The following is a 12,577-nucleotide window of genomic DNA, read 5'->3' as shown; positions in this document are numbered from 1 at the left end:
ACAGACCAAGCCTTGCAGCTCCTCGCATTCTCCTTTCTGCGTCAGTTTGCAAGCGAGATTGGATTTACAATTTATGAGCGTGTAGGTGTGGGGTGGCTGAAGCTGGGCCCCGTTGACCTTTCGTTCCTCAAATCCACTGAATAGGATTCTTGTTTGCTGGCGCTCATGGCCCTTCTCCTCCTCCTCCAGGGTATCAGTCATTCCTTTAAAACAGTGACACTCATTATAGCTGGCCAACAACCGGGCAGGAAGTAGGCAACTCCAGTCATTTCACGCAGCACGCAAAATCATTAGCTTGGAGCTCGCAGGACTGGGGGACAGTATTAAAAAGAAAGAGGCACCTGTTCGGTCCCCAGAATGAACTCTCTTTCAGGAGAGAAGCGTGTTTGCATCATTTCTTTTGGCAGGAAGAAGACAGACTGTGCTATGTCCATGGGGAGTAGATGCTCAGGGCACGAGGATAATGGGGGTTGGAGTCCCTTTAGGCTTTCTTCCAAATTTCTTAGCATTCCCCTCACCTGTCAGGTTTAATTTTGGAACACTTACTTAATGGTTGTGCAAGAACCATATTTCCCCGCTGTAAAATTGCACTGCTGCTTTTCTGTATCTTGTGAGCTGTCCTAGGATATGACATGGTCACCATTAGTAAAATATCAAAAGGACTACATTCAAAAGTGGTTTCAACCTCAAGATGTGAATGTGGTGGTGGTCCCATTGCAAACAGAGATGTGTTTTTCAATGCTCGGAAGTCATAAGGGTGTATTTAAGAAGTCGTGTTTGTGTACGCTCTCCTTGGCTTTTTATTTTGAGGGTTCAGGCTGCTTTTTGTTATCTGAGAGACCGTAGAGATGGCGCATCGGCTCGAGATGCACTAACCGGAAGACACGCGGGAGGCAGATGGAGACAGAGAATCTGCAGATGGCGACTGTCCCTCCTCGGTGTCGTTTCCACGTGCAGGAAGGCGCCTCTCAAAGTGAAGTGCGCCCCCGAGGGAGCAGGTGTCGGAGTGGCCCAGCCCCGGCGAGGGAGGCACGTCCGTGGACACGGCTCACGCCGGTTCCTGTCTCTCTCTCTCAGTGTTGCTAAAATGTGTAACATTGCTTGGGTAACGCTTGCCCTGTTTGTTCTCAAGAATCTCTCTCTTTCTCATGTTCTTTTCAGAGAAAAACAAATTAGCCCTTTCCCGCCTCCTGATGAAATTTCAAGAAATAAATGTAGAAGCCCGGGAAACAGGATGCAGTGTCTAAATGGCCACGCCGAAGTAGGCTGGATTTCCAATGGACAGAGGCCCCAGGCTACAGTCCAATACCCCCATCAATACCACGTTTGCTTAAACGCTCCCCCTGAACTCCCCTTCTTTGTGCTTTTTACATTTTTCTCTTTCTGTCCTGGGAGTCCCCCCAAGATGTTCTTTTATCTCAGATGACTTTGGGATGAGTCATACAAGCTGCCTATTTCAAAGATGGCCAAAGTCCGTAGTGTGGAGTGTAGACGGCATGGAATATGGACGGTGCAGGAAGTGTGGGGATTTCAACCCGCTTCTAAGAGTCTGCAGCTGTGCTGAGTTTTCTCTGTGGGCTTGATGAGGATTTAACTCACACTATCTCTCCCTTTTCATCTGAGTGGAGCTCTCTAAGACCCACAGGGGAAAGCCTGGAGTCATTTGCCCTGAGCAAAACACTGTATTCTCTCCCAGTTTAGACAATAGCAGCGAGAGGAGAGGCAGACAGGAGGCCAGGGCAGGCGAGCAGGCCTGTATTAATTATGGGAATTTGGGGGAACAGAATTGTGGAATTTTTAATAATATTTATTTATTTATTACTTGAAAGAGTGTTACAGAGAGAGAGAGAGAGAGAGAGAGAGAGGGAGAGGTGGTCCATCCACTGGTTCACTCCCCAGATGGCCACAATGGCTGGAGCTGCACTGATCCACGTGTGTGCAGGGGCCCAAGGACTTGGGCCATCTTCTCCTGCTTTCCCAGGCCATAGCAGAGAGCTGTATTGGAAGTGGAACAGCCAGGACTTGAACCGGTGCCCATATGGATTGCTGGCACTGCAGATGGTGGCTTTACCCATTGCGCCACAGCGCCGGCCCTCAATTGTGGAATCTTAGGTCACTTTTTTGATGTTTTTCTTTCTGCCTGTCTATTCTGCTTTTAAATCTCTATGTCCTTTTTTTCCCTTTTTTTCTCTGTTTCTAAAACAGAACCATATATTCAAAAGACAGGCTTGGGGAACTCTCACCAAGAAAAGTCGTTCCCAGTAGAAACCATTCTGAACCACAACTTGACTTTGGGCCTGGCATAGCCAAGAAATGATCTTTTCGAATATTCCGATCAGGGGCTTGGAAAACCGAAAACGTAGAACTGGAGTTCAGAAGAGTGTGATTAACTCCGGGCGGATGTGGTGGTTCTAGCCACATAATTCTCGGCGTTCTAATTGGCAGTTTAAAAATAGCAGAGTCGGGCCTCCTCCTCCTCTGCACTATGTCCTCTGTTTCGCCCAAGACTGTGCATTGTATTTAAGGAGTCTGAAAGTTGCTCTGCCGGCCTGGGAACCCTGAGTTTTAATCTCCTTTGTCCCAGGTGAGCCAGGCCCGGCCTTGAAATACAAAAGGGTAATAAAAGCATGGGTATTTGTTTAGGAAAACTCCCAGCCTCGGGCTCACAGACACAGTTCCTCTTCCTTCCCTAATAACTGGCTGCTTAGGGGATGTGCTCTGATGAGCGTTCAATTATATCCATTTCTGGGCACCTGAAGCTTCCAGCTAAACTGCATCGTCTGCTCGCCAGGTAATTAGTACGTTAGGGTTCATCAAGAAAAGGAAAACATTGATTTCAAATAACCGATCATTTACTAAGTTCTTTCTCCTCTATGTGGCCACATCCTAAGCAGAAGCAAACATCGGCCTCTCTCTGCTTCTGGGCACGAGACGGCCCACGGGCATCAGGGCCCACCGCGGGGGCCGGGCTTCCCTTCTGGCCTTTCCAAGGAGCCCTGAGCGTTCCATCGGGCCAGGCACTGAGTTCACTCTTTTTTTTTAAGATTTATTTATTTATTTGAAAGTCAGAGTTACACAGAGAGAGAAGAAGAGGCAGAGAGAGAGAGGAATAGACAGAGGTCTTCCACCCACTGGTTCACTCCCCAATTGGCCACAACGGCCTGAGCTGCACCAATCTGAAGCCAGGAGCCACGAGCTTCTTCTGGCCTCCCACGTGGGTGCAGGGGCCCAAGGACTTGGGCCACCTTCTACTGCTTTCCCAGGCCATAGCAGAGAGCTGGATGGGAAGTGGAGCAGCCAGGTCTCGAACTGGCGCCCATATAGGATGCTGACACTACAGGCGGCGGCTTTACCTGCTTCGCCACAGCACCGGCCCCAAGTCACTCTTTTTGACTTGATTTCAGTTTCTGAGTTTTTCTACCAGGAGATGCTGCTTCGTGAGGGAGCGGCCTCAGGCTACTGAGAAGGGCAGCCCCGTGGAGCTGCTTTAGCCCCCTAAGAACTGTCCTCTGTGGGGGATCTCAGTCTGCACCCATGTTCCCTGCAGAACGCGGTTCATCAACCCTGCTCTGAGTTTGATTACCTTTTGCAACCAATGAGGCCACAAAGCGTATGTGCAATATTAAGTCCATAAATCCCAGACTGCCGAAGCCCTGGAAGAGCAGGGGACGGAAGGGGCCGTGGAGAGTCGTAAATTTCCCTGTCTGTGGGCGTCACTGGTCCCTGGCGTGCAGAGAACCCTCTTTGTCAAAGCACCCTTTTCTTCCATCCCTCTCCCCCGGAGGCCTCTCCTGCATCTTCAGCCCTCCTATTTTATCTTATTTTAAAGATTTATTTCCGCTTATTTGAAAGGCAAAGTGACAGGGCGGGGAGAGACAGAGATGTCATGTTCACTAGCTCACTCTCCCAAATGTCTGCAATGGCAGCCAGCAGCCTGGAACTCCATCAGGGTCTCCCACGTGGATGGCAGGGGCCCAAGCACTTGGGCCGTCTTCCACTGCCTTCCCAGGTGCACTAGCAGGGAGCTGTTTCAGAAGTGGAGCAGCTGGGACTCAGACTGGCTCCAGTATGGGATACTGGCATCCCAAGTAGTGGCTTAAACCAGCTATGATGACCCCTCCACTGTTTTTTATAAAATGGGAAAAGACAAAGTTGCTTCTTTCTATTGCCTGGGAGTAGAAGGTAAAGCCCAGGGATGGGATTCTTGCTCTGACCACAGCCTCTAGGGGAGAGAGTAGGAACAGGAACGTTAACTGGGTACACTTCTCTGTCCCCACGCCCACAGTCTCCCCCAAGGCTTTTCCTGGGAAGTCGGTCAGGAACACGGAGGCAGCCACTTTCTTACTTGCCCTGGCATCATGGTGAGACAAAGGGAGACCTCTCTGATGGGGAGGAGCAGAGCAGCCCAGGGGCCCCTCTGCCATTGGCAGTCTCAGATGGTTCCCACCCGGATGAGGCTGGGAATGGTGGAGAGGCTTGGAACCTGCACTTGCTACTCAGCTTCGGCTGGGGTCCCATCCCAACACTGGGTGTCCGCCGTCTGTTGACATTAGCCTAAGTTGCAAGTGCATGAAATTCACCTGACCTACAGAACATCCCAGCTAAGCAGCTCAGAGCCGTGGTGGTTTCCCGGTGTGACTGGGGCTCCTGGGGGCTGTGCTCACAGCTGCTGCCCAGCCCTGGGAGAGAGGAGCGTAGCACCTACTGCCCGCCTGGGGAAGGTTCAAGAGCAAGCTTCAACCAGCGGTTTCCACTAAATGCTCTTCACTTTTCAAACCATCCTGACATCTTTTTCACAGCTGTCTTTCGCAACGAAATGGATGCAGTTGGAGACCATTATGCTTAGGGAAATAAGCCAGTCCCTAAAAGACAAATACCATATGTTTTCCCTGATTTGTGATAACATATACAGAATACAAAAAGGTATGATGTAAATGGGCAAAACTGACATTTTGAGATTTAATTATTGTTTATAGCCCGTGTGTATACTCCTGAGAAACATTGGTTTTCCTACTTACTACTCGTTGAATTCCTTATTCAGTTGAGGGTTAAGCTTGCAAAAATGAAAAGAAAAATAAGAAAGGAAGGAAGAAGTCTGGGAGCCAACGAGCAAGGGTAGGGTGAGAAGTAGCATTATGTTCTTAAAACTGCATTATGAAATTTGTTCCCTTTATATAAATAAAAAATTTAAGTGCTAAAACTAAAAAAAAAAAAAAAATAGAAAAATCCTAAGGCATTGTACATCGGGGTCCATTGGTGTTAAAATTACTTGGCAGGACCCTGGCCCATTTTCCTTAAGTGATACACCCAGCGTAAGAGCCTGGGACACCGGAAACCCTGCACCCCCAGGATCAGAAGAGCTGCCATGGAGCTGAGCCCTGCGCCCCTGGTTCTTTATTTAATTACACAGTATGGGGCTTCCTTTTATGCTTTGAAAAGCACCCTCATTATTTTACCATCAGATCTCATTTCCCTCTTGCTAACAAGACCTTCTGCATAAGTTGGTTCTAAGTCCTTTTCCCTTTGCTTTTTTTTTTTTTTTTGTATTACTTAAAAAATCAATAGATTTCATTTTAGGGGGGCAGTTTTAGGTGACAGAACAACAAGTGGCAAGTGCAGAGAGCTCCCTTCTGGTTCCTCACTCCCCTGTTTCCCTTATTATTAGTGCTCTTGTCTTTATTAACAGAGGAGAACTGCTGTGATGACCAAGGACTCTCGCCCCCATGATCTACGTTGAACAGAGACTGTCGACTGTCGGGAAGCAAGACTGTGCATGACTGAGAGGTGCATCCCGTTAGTGATGGGGGCGAGTGGGGAAGCCCAGAAACCCAGCGCTCCCTCCCAGACTCCAGTCCCCAGAGACCCGAACCATGTTCAGCAGGGCTCCAGGTGGGCTCCCCAGTGCCCAGATGGGGGCAATGGGACCATGACCTGTGGCTGCAGTAGCCAATTACTCCAAAGCTGGCGGCCTGAAGCAGCACAGATCTGTCTCTATACCATTCAGAAGGTCAGAAGTCTGAAATGAATCTCGCTGGACGCAGCTCAGGGTGTAGAGAGGGCTGTGTCCCTTCCGGAGGCTCTAGGACAGAATGTAGCCTCTTGCTGCTTGCTGCCGGCATTCCTGGACTGGTGGCCCCCTCCCCGGTCCTCACCGCCAGCAGTGGCAGATCCTGTCTTTCTCACATCACAGCACATGACCCTGTCTCTCCCTTCCCTTGCAAGGGCTTTGTAATCAAATCAGGCCTACGTGGATAAACCTGGGTCATCCACCTCTTTTTTTTTTTTTTTCTTTTTCAAGATTTATTTATTTGAAAGGCAGAGTTACAGAGAGAGAGGGAGAGACAGAGAGAGGTTTTCCATCCACTGGTTCTGTCCCCAGAATGGCTGCAACTGCCAGGGTTGGGCTAGGCTGAAGCCAGGAGCCAGGAGCCAGGAGCCAGGAACTTATTCTAGGTCTCTCATGTGGGTGCAGGGGCCCAAGCACTTGGGCCATCTGCTGGTTTCCTAGGCACATTAGCAGGGAGCTGGATCAGAAGTGGAGCAGCCAGGGCTTGAACTGGTGCCCTAATGGTACTGCTGACATCACAGGCAGCAGCTTTATCCACTATGCTATAGCATTGGCCCTGGAAGGTTTTTTTTTTTTTTTTTTTTATCTTTATCACTTTTGAAAGTACATGCCCTACCCCCAAGTTTATTATATTCCTTCATAGATATGAGGGTACTTCAAAAAGTTTATGGAAAATGAAATGAAAATATAAGTTTATTTTGGTGCAAAAACTTGAAATCCATGCATAGATTGGTCCCCAAAAAGTTCATGGGAAATACATATTATAAACAAAATTATACACGGATTTCAAAATTATTTTTAATTCAATTTTCCATAAGCTTTAAAAAGTACCCTGTACCCAAATGGGAAACCTGGAAAAAACTCCCGACTCCTGGCTTCTGCCTGGTCCAGCGCTGGCCATTGTAGCCATCTGGGGAGTGAACCAGCAGATGGGAGATCTCTCTCCATCTCTCTGTCTCTCTGTCTCTCTCTCCTTCCCATGTCTGCAACTCTGACTTTAAACAAACAAACAAAAAAAGGAAACAACCCTTTAAAATAGGTACCACTCTTATTGCCACTTTAATGATGCCAAAGCCATCACAGAGGTTAACCAACTTGTCCAGGTTTACAATGTTTGTTGGCTTCACAGATAGGATTGGAATCCGGGGCCACCTGCCTGTTTTAAATACTATGTTATACTGCTGCTTAGTAAGTATTTGAATGCATGACTGAAGATATGAGTGAATTAAGAAAGCTGTACATGAAAGTGATTTACTGGGCACTATACCACTAGCAGGAAGGAGAGCTGGGGCTCAAATTCAGACTTCTGAAGTGAGGACAGTTGGAGAGGACAGTGGAGGAATGGTTGTTGAGAAGTCTACAGGTTGTTCACACCCTAGAGAGAATCTGGTGCATACTACTTGCTCGCTAGTGTTTCCTGAGGTCAGCTGCAGGAGGGAGAGGTGGGGACAGGGAAGGAGAAGATAATGGGAGAGGCTAGGAGTTTGAGGCTGTGTGTGATCAAGTCAGACCAAGCCGGGGTAACGTGGACAGAGTGTGCAGCGTGCAGGCAGCGCTGGGGATGAGCGTGACTTTAGGCAAAACTTCCAAGTTGGAGACGTTGTCTTTTGCTGTGGAATAGACTAGAACTGGTTGTGACTTGGAAATGAGAAGGCCTGCCCTGCACGCAGTGAGCCACCCGGAAGTGTATGGGGTGCAGAAGAAGGGACCCTGCTCCTGCGTCCAGGCCTCAAGCACCCCTTCTGCTGATGTGGAAGGGCACCACCATTACTTCCCTGTCTCCCACCCATGAACTGACTCCATGGGGAGCCCGTGCACCTGCTGGGGGTCCTTGGCATGAGATCCACTGGGGGCTGCCGAGGACTTACAGGTGAGATGGTGTTTACTAAGCGTTTCTCACTGAGCACAATGGCTTCCTGCTTCGGAACCATTCAGACTTGGTAACCAAGCCCGAGTGTGTAAGTTAGAAATCGCGCATGCTCTAAAAACTCATTTGCATGTATGACTCCAAAACAAGAGGTCAATATAGTCAACTCCAGGATGTGTTAGAACCACCAACAGATGGTTCACTTCTTAGCCCGTGGTGTCAGGGTTCTTCTGTAGTCGCAGCTGGGGGCTGTCCTGGAGACCCGCCAACCCTGGGCCATCCACACCTGCAATCTCTCTGGTTCCACCCCAGACTATTAGAAAGTCAAGGTCATTCTGCAAAGCACAGCCTGTAAATTTGCAGCTCCCAGTCGAACTGTGCACAAAGTGGTGTGTGTGTGTGTGTGTCTGACCAAATTCCAAATTTCACTGCCATGGGAAATGAGAGAATCAAAGGCAGGGTTGGTCTTTAAAAGACCTGGAGAAATTTATGACTCAATTTAAAATCACTTGTAGTTTATCAAAGCAAAGGAAATGGAATTGCAGGCTTGAGGGCAGGAGCAGATTTTCTGTGAGCGTGAGAGGGGCGCCTGGCCTTCTCTGCACTCTCCCATGACAGCGAAGCCTTCCCCTAGGTCTCAGACATTGATCCCCAGTGAAATGATTAAATAAAACGTATGGCTGACCAGACGGCCTGTCGCATTGTGGACTGGGAGGAGAGTCTCTCTCAGGTTGACTCAGTGACGACACAGGGTAGTAGGAGTGAGGAGCGTGGGAGCACTAAGGCTTTGGGTTTGGTGTCAGACAAGACCCAGTACCTGCATGGGCAGCTGGCTGTGCTCTGTGTAACAGCAGAGGGGAATGAACTAGCAGATTCCTCATCAAATGCTCGCTCATCCTCTCATGGTGAATGGGAGTTCTGTTTGCAAGCTACGTGAACCAGTTCAGGAAAGCACATTGGTAGGTTTCTCCAGGCGTAATCTGGGCTCTGGCAGATAGCAGTGCCTGAGCAGAACTGTTGCTAGGAACAGAGATCTGACGCGTGGGGCTTACACACGCAGCATCCATGCTTCTCAAAGACTGAGGAATCTGGAGGTAGAGGATGGACTTCCTTTGACACCACAGGGATACTGGAGCTGAGGTTTCTGGAATTTGCTCAGATTTTCCCACATGGTCTCAAGACAGTCACTGGTGCTCCAGCCATTACATCTGGATTTTCAGCCCCAGAAAAGGTAGAAGGGAAAAAGAATTTGATTGAAAACCTCAGGGCCGGCGCTGTGGTTCACTTGGTTCATCCTCCGCCTGCGGCGCCAGCATCCCATATGGGTGCTGGGTTTTAGTCCCAGTTGCCCCTCTTCCAGGCCAGCTCTCTGCTGTGGCCCGGGAGGGCAGTGGAGGATGGCCCAAGTGCTTGGGCTCCTGCACCTGCTTGGGATACCAGGAAGAAGCACCTGGCTCCTGGCTTCGGATCTGTGCAGCGCCGGCTGTGGCGGCCATTTGGGGGGTGAACCAACGGAAGGAGGACCTTTCTCTCTGTCTCTCTCTCTCTCACTGTCTATAGCTCTACTTGAAAAAATAAAAATTAAAAAAAAAAAAAAGAAAACCTCAGTTGGTGACTTCTGCTTACATCACATCTCCCTGCCTAGACGGAAAGGAAGCTGAAAATGTTAAGGTTGTTCTCCCCTGCTGAATACGTTTGCGCTGTAGTGACAGAGGGGAAAGAAGGAGAAGGTGGATACTGGAAAGGAGACCAGCAGTGTCTTTCCCAGCTCAGTCACCAGCTCACTAGTGTGGGAAGATACGAATCCAGCCTCGAGGTTCATATAAATTGAACAAGTCAAACTTTTCTTAGTCCATATCATTTATTTCTTACTCCTCTTTTTTTCTCTCCATCGACTACTTATCTAAATAAACTCGTGAGGTCATGGGTCATGTCACTTATTTGCTCACTGATTAGAGAAGTAATTGGCTCAAAGTAGATTGTAAAATCTCTATTGAACACAATTGTTTGATGAATGGGTGCTGAATTGGATGTTCAGTGATAGGAATTTTTACACAAATACTTTATTATTATTTATTGTTAAATATTTTCAATTGTTTTAAACAGAGAAAAAAAATTCCCAGGGAAAGATATCTTCTTTATCACTTGTGCAAGACGTATTACCCCATAGGGCATTGCTTGCATGAGAGAAAAAAACCCAACGTGTCCTACCCACCCTTCCATACCCATCTCAATGTCTCCCATTCTAGAAACTTCTCTCTCCTTCCTTTATCTACGAGAACATTACTGTCAGCCAACAGACCATGCCACATACCATGCAAGTGGAGGAGAAGGGACTGGTGATTTCTGAGCCTGACTGCGAGTCAGAAGCACCGGGGTGTTCCCAGGGCTCTGCCCCGGTGCCTCTGCTTCAGTGGGTCCAGAATGCAGCATTGGAGATGCTTCTGATGTGTGCTCGCATGGAGAAATCCCCAAGACGGCGGCCTGCCTCCTGCACCCCTCGGCCATGGCTTCTCTCTGAGCGTTTATCACATAACACAGTGGCCTGCTCGTCTGTCTGTAATTTGCCAACCCCCAAAGGGGTCATCTTCTCTCTTAGTTTCCCAGCTGCAGCCCGAGTCGGAGCGCCTGTGCACAGTGGATGCTCTGTAATTACTTGTTCCGGTCTCTCAACAAGTTGAATGTGTGATTATTTACCTCTGCAGACTCCTGCGTGATGCTGGGAACACGAACGCTAAGAAGGTGGCTTGGCTACCGCACGACCTGTCTCGGCAGAACTAGAAGTCAGGGACGGTGCCCTGTGGGAGTGACCCACGAGCTGTTTCTATCGCACTTGGTGATGAGTCACCCTGAGCAGTTGTGAGAGGAACTTATCCTCTGCCTTTAAAAAAAAATAGCGTATTTACAAACTATGGTGATGCCAGTTACCTATGGTGGGTATAAAGAACATTTGAAATTTACATTCATTACATATTCCAGAAATTTTCAAAGTACTTCACAAAATGCCAAGAGTAAGATAATTATTCAGTAAATGTTAGATGGTGATAACAACTGTAAATATAAAACTCTGCTTACTAAAAGAAGCTTAGACCATATTGAAAAGCACAAAAGGGGTGGCCAGTGTTGTGGTCCAGCCAGTTAACCTGCTACCTACAACGCCAGCATCTCAGATGAGTGCCAGTTAGAGTCCTGGCTGTTCTACTTCCAATCCAGCTTCCGGCTAACGTGCCGAGGAAAGCAGTGGAAGATGGCCCACGTCCTTGGGCCCCTGTCATCCATGGGAGACCTGGATGGAATTCTAGATGTCTGGCCCAAGCCCAGCTATTGTACTTATCTGGAAGTGAGCCAGAAGATGGAAAATCTTTTTTTTTTTTTTTTAGTCCTGCAGCACAATTTTTACTGATACATGGGCAATTTCTACAAAGTGAGCAGAGAGAGAGAGCAACAACAGTGACTGAAGGGGCCAGTTCTGTGAGTCAAGAGTTACAGTCCTTGATCTACCGCTCAATCCATTTCAAGATCTGACTTATGTTCTCCTCTGGTTCTTCTGGTTTATTGCTGGGCAACTGATGCGCACAATTTCTTCCTTGTACGACTCCATTGCTTCTTCATAAAGAACTTGAAAAATCTCACACTGAATATTGTCATTTAGTTTCTTCTCACTACAACCCTCTATCTTCATCTAAAATGGGACAATTATACTCTTCGTCAAAGTCATCATATAATTCACCTTCTCGAGCTAAATCACCCACATTAACGTATTTCAGTCCTGATCTTGATGCAAGTTCTTTGCCTCGTGTGGTTTTCCCAACCCCTGGAGCACCAGCGAGCAGAATGTTCGGCAGCAACATAGTCGTCCCGGCGGCCTGGAAAATCTTTCTCTCGCCCTTTCTCTCTGTAACTCTGCCTTTCAAATAAATAAATGATTTTCTTAAAAAAGAAAAGCACAAGGAAGAAACAAAAAAATTATCCTTAATCTTGGTAATGGAATCAATAGCCTTTTAGGATGATTTTTTCCAAGTATCTATGTTAACACATATATTTAAAATATATAAAGTATGTATTGAAAGTGTATATTATATAGTTTAATTGTTTATATACTTTTTTACTTTATATGTATAAGCAATAAAGTATAAATATGATATGCTACACATAATATAAATAACACACATGATTAGGAAGAGTACAAAATGCTTCCAAAATTCAAGGAACATGGAATTGAAAGATCAGTTTATGTTGGTGCTAAAACTTTGACATCCATGCATTTGAAGAGCCTTAGAAGTTCATGACAGAGTGCAATATGGAAAAACACCGCATGGATTTCCAAAAAATTTTTGTACCAAAATAAACTTACATTTTACTTTTCTTTTTTCCATGAACATTTGAAAATGTTTACTGTATCGATTTGAGAGAGAGCCTGCAGGCTCTCACATACAAATTCACTCCTCAAATGCCTGCAACAGCCAGGGCTGGACGAGGGCCAAAGCCAGGAGGCAGCAGCTCCAGCCAGGTCTCCCACACAGGTGATAGGAGCTTGATTCTTTGAGCCATTTCTACGGGTGTGCTTTAACAGGACTCTGCAGGCAGGCGCTGGAGTTGGGAGTGAACAAGGGTCTTCGCTGCAGTCCCCCAGTGTATCCAGC

The 12,577-nt window shown here is 47.5% G+C and overlaps 1 pseudogene; it reads right to left on the bottom strand.

The window, feature by feature from the left end:
• Positions 1 to 11,410: 11,410 nt before the first annotated feature.
• LOC127483738 (adenylate kinase isoenzyme 6-like) lies at positions 11,411 to 11,785 on the bottom strand (annotated as a pseudogene).
• Between the last annotated feature and the right edge of the window lie 792 nt (positions 11,786 to 12,577).

The sequence above is a fragment of the Oryctolagus cuniculus genome, chromosome 12, assembly GCF_964237555.1.
Source record: "Oryctolagus cuniculus chromosome 12, mOryCun1.1, whole genome shotgun sequence".
NCBI lineage: Eukaryota > Metazoa > Chordata > Mammalia > Lagomorpha > Leporidae > Oryctolagus > Oryctolagus cuniculus.
This window is presented reverse-complemented; position numbering and strand designations above follow the sequence as displayed.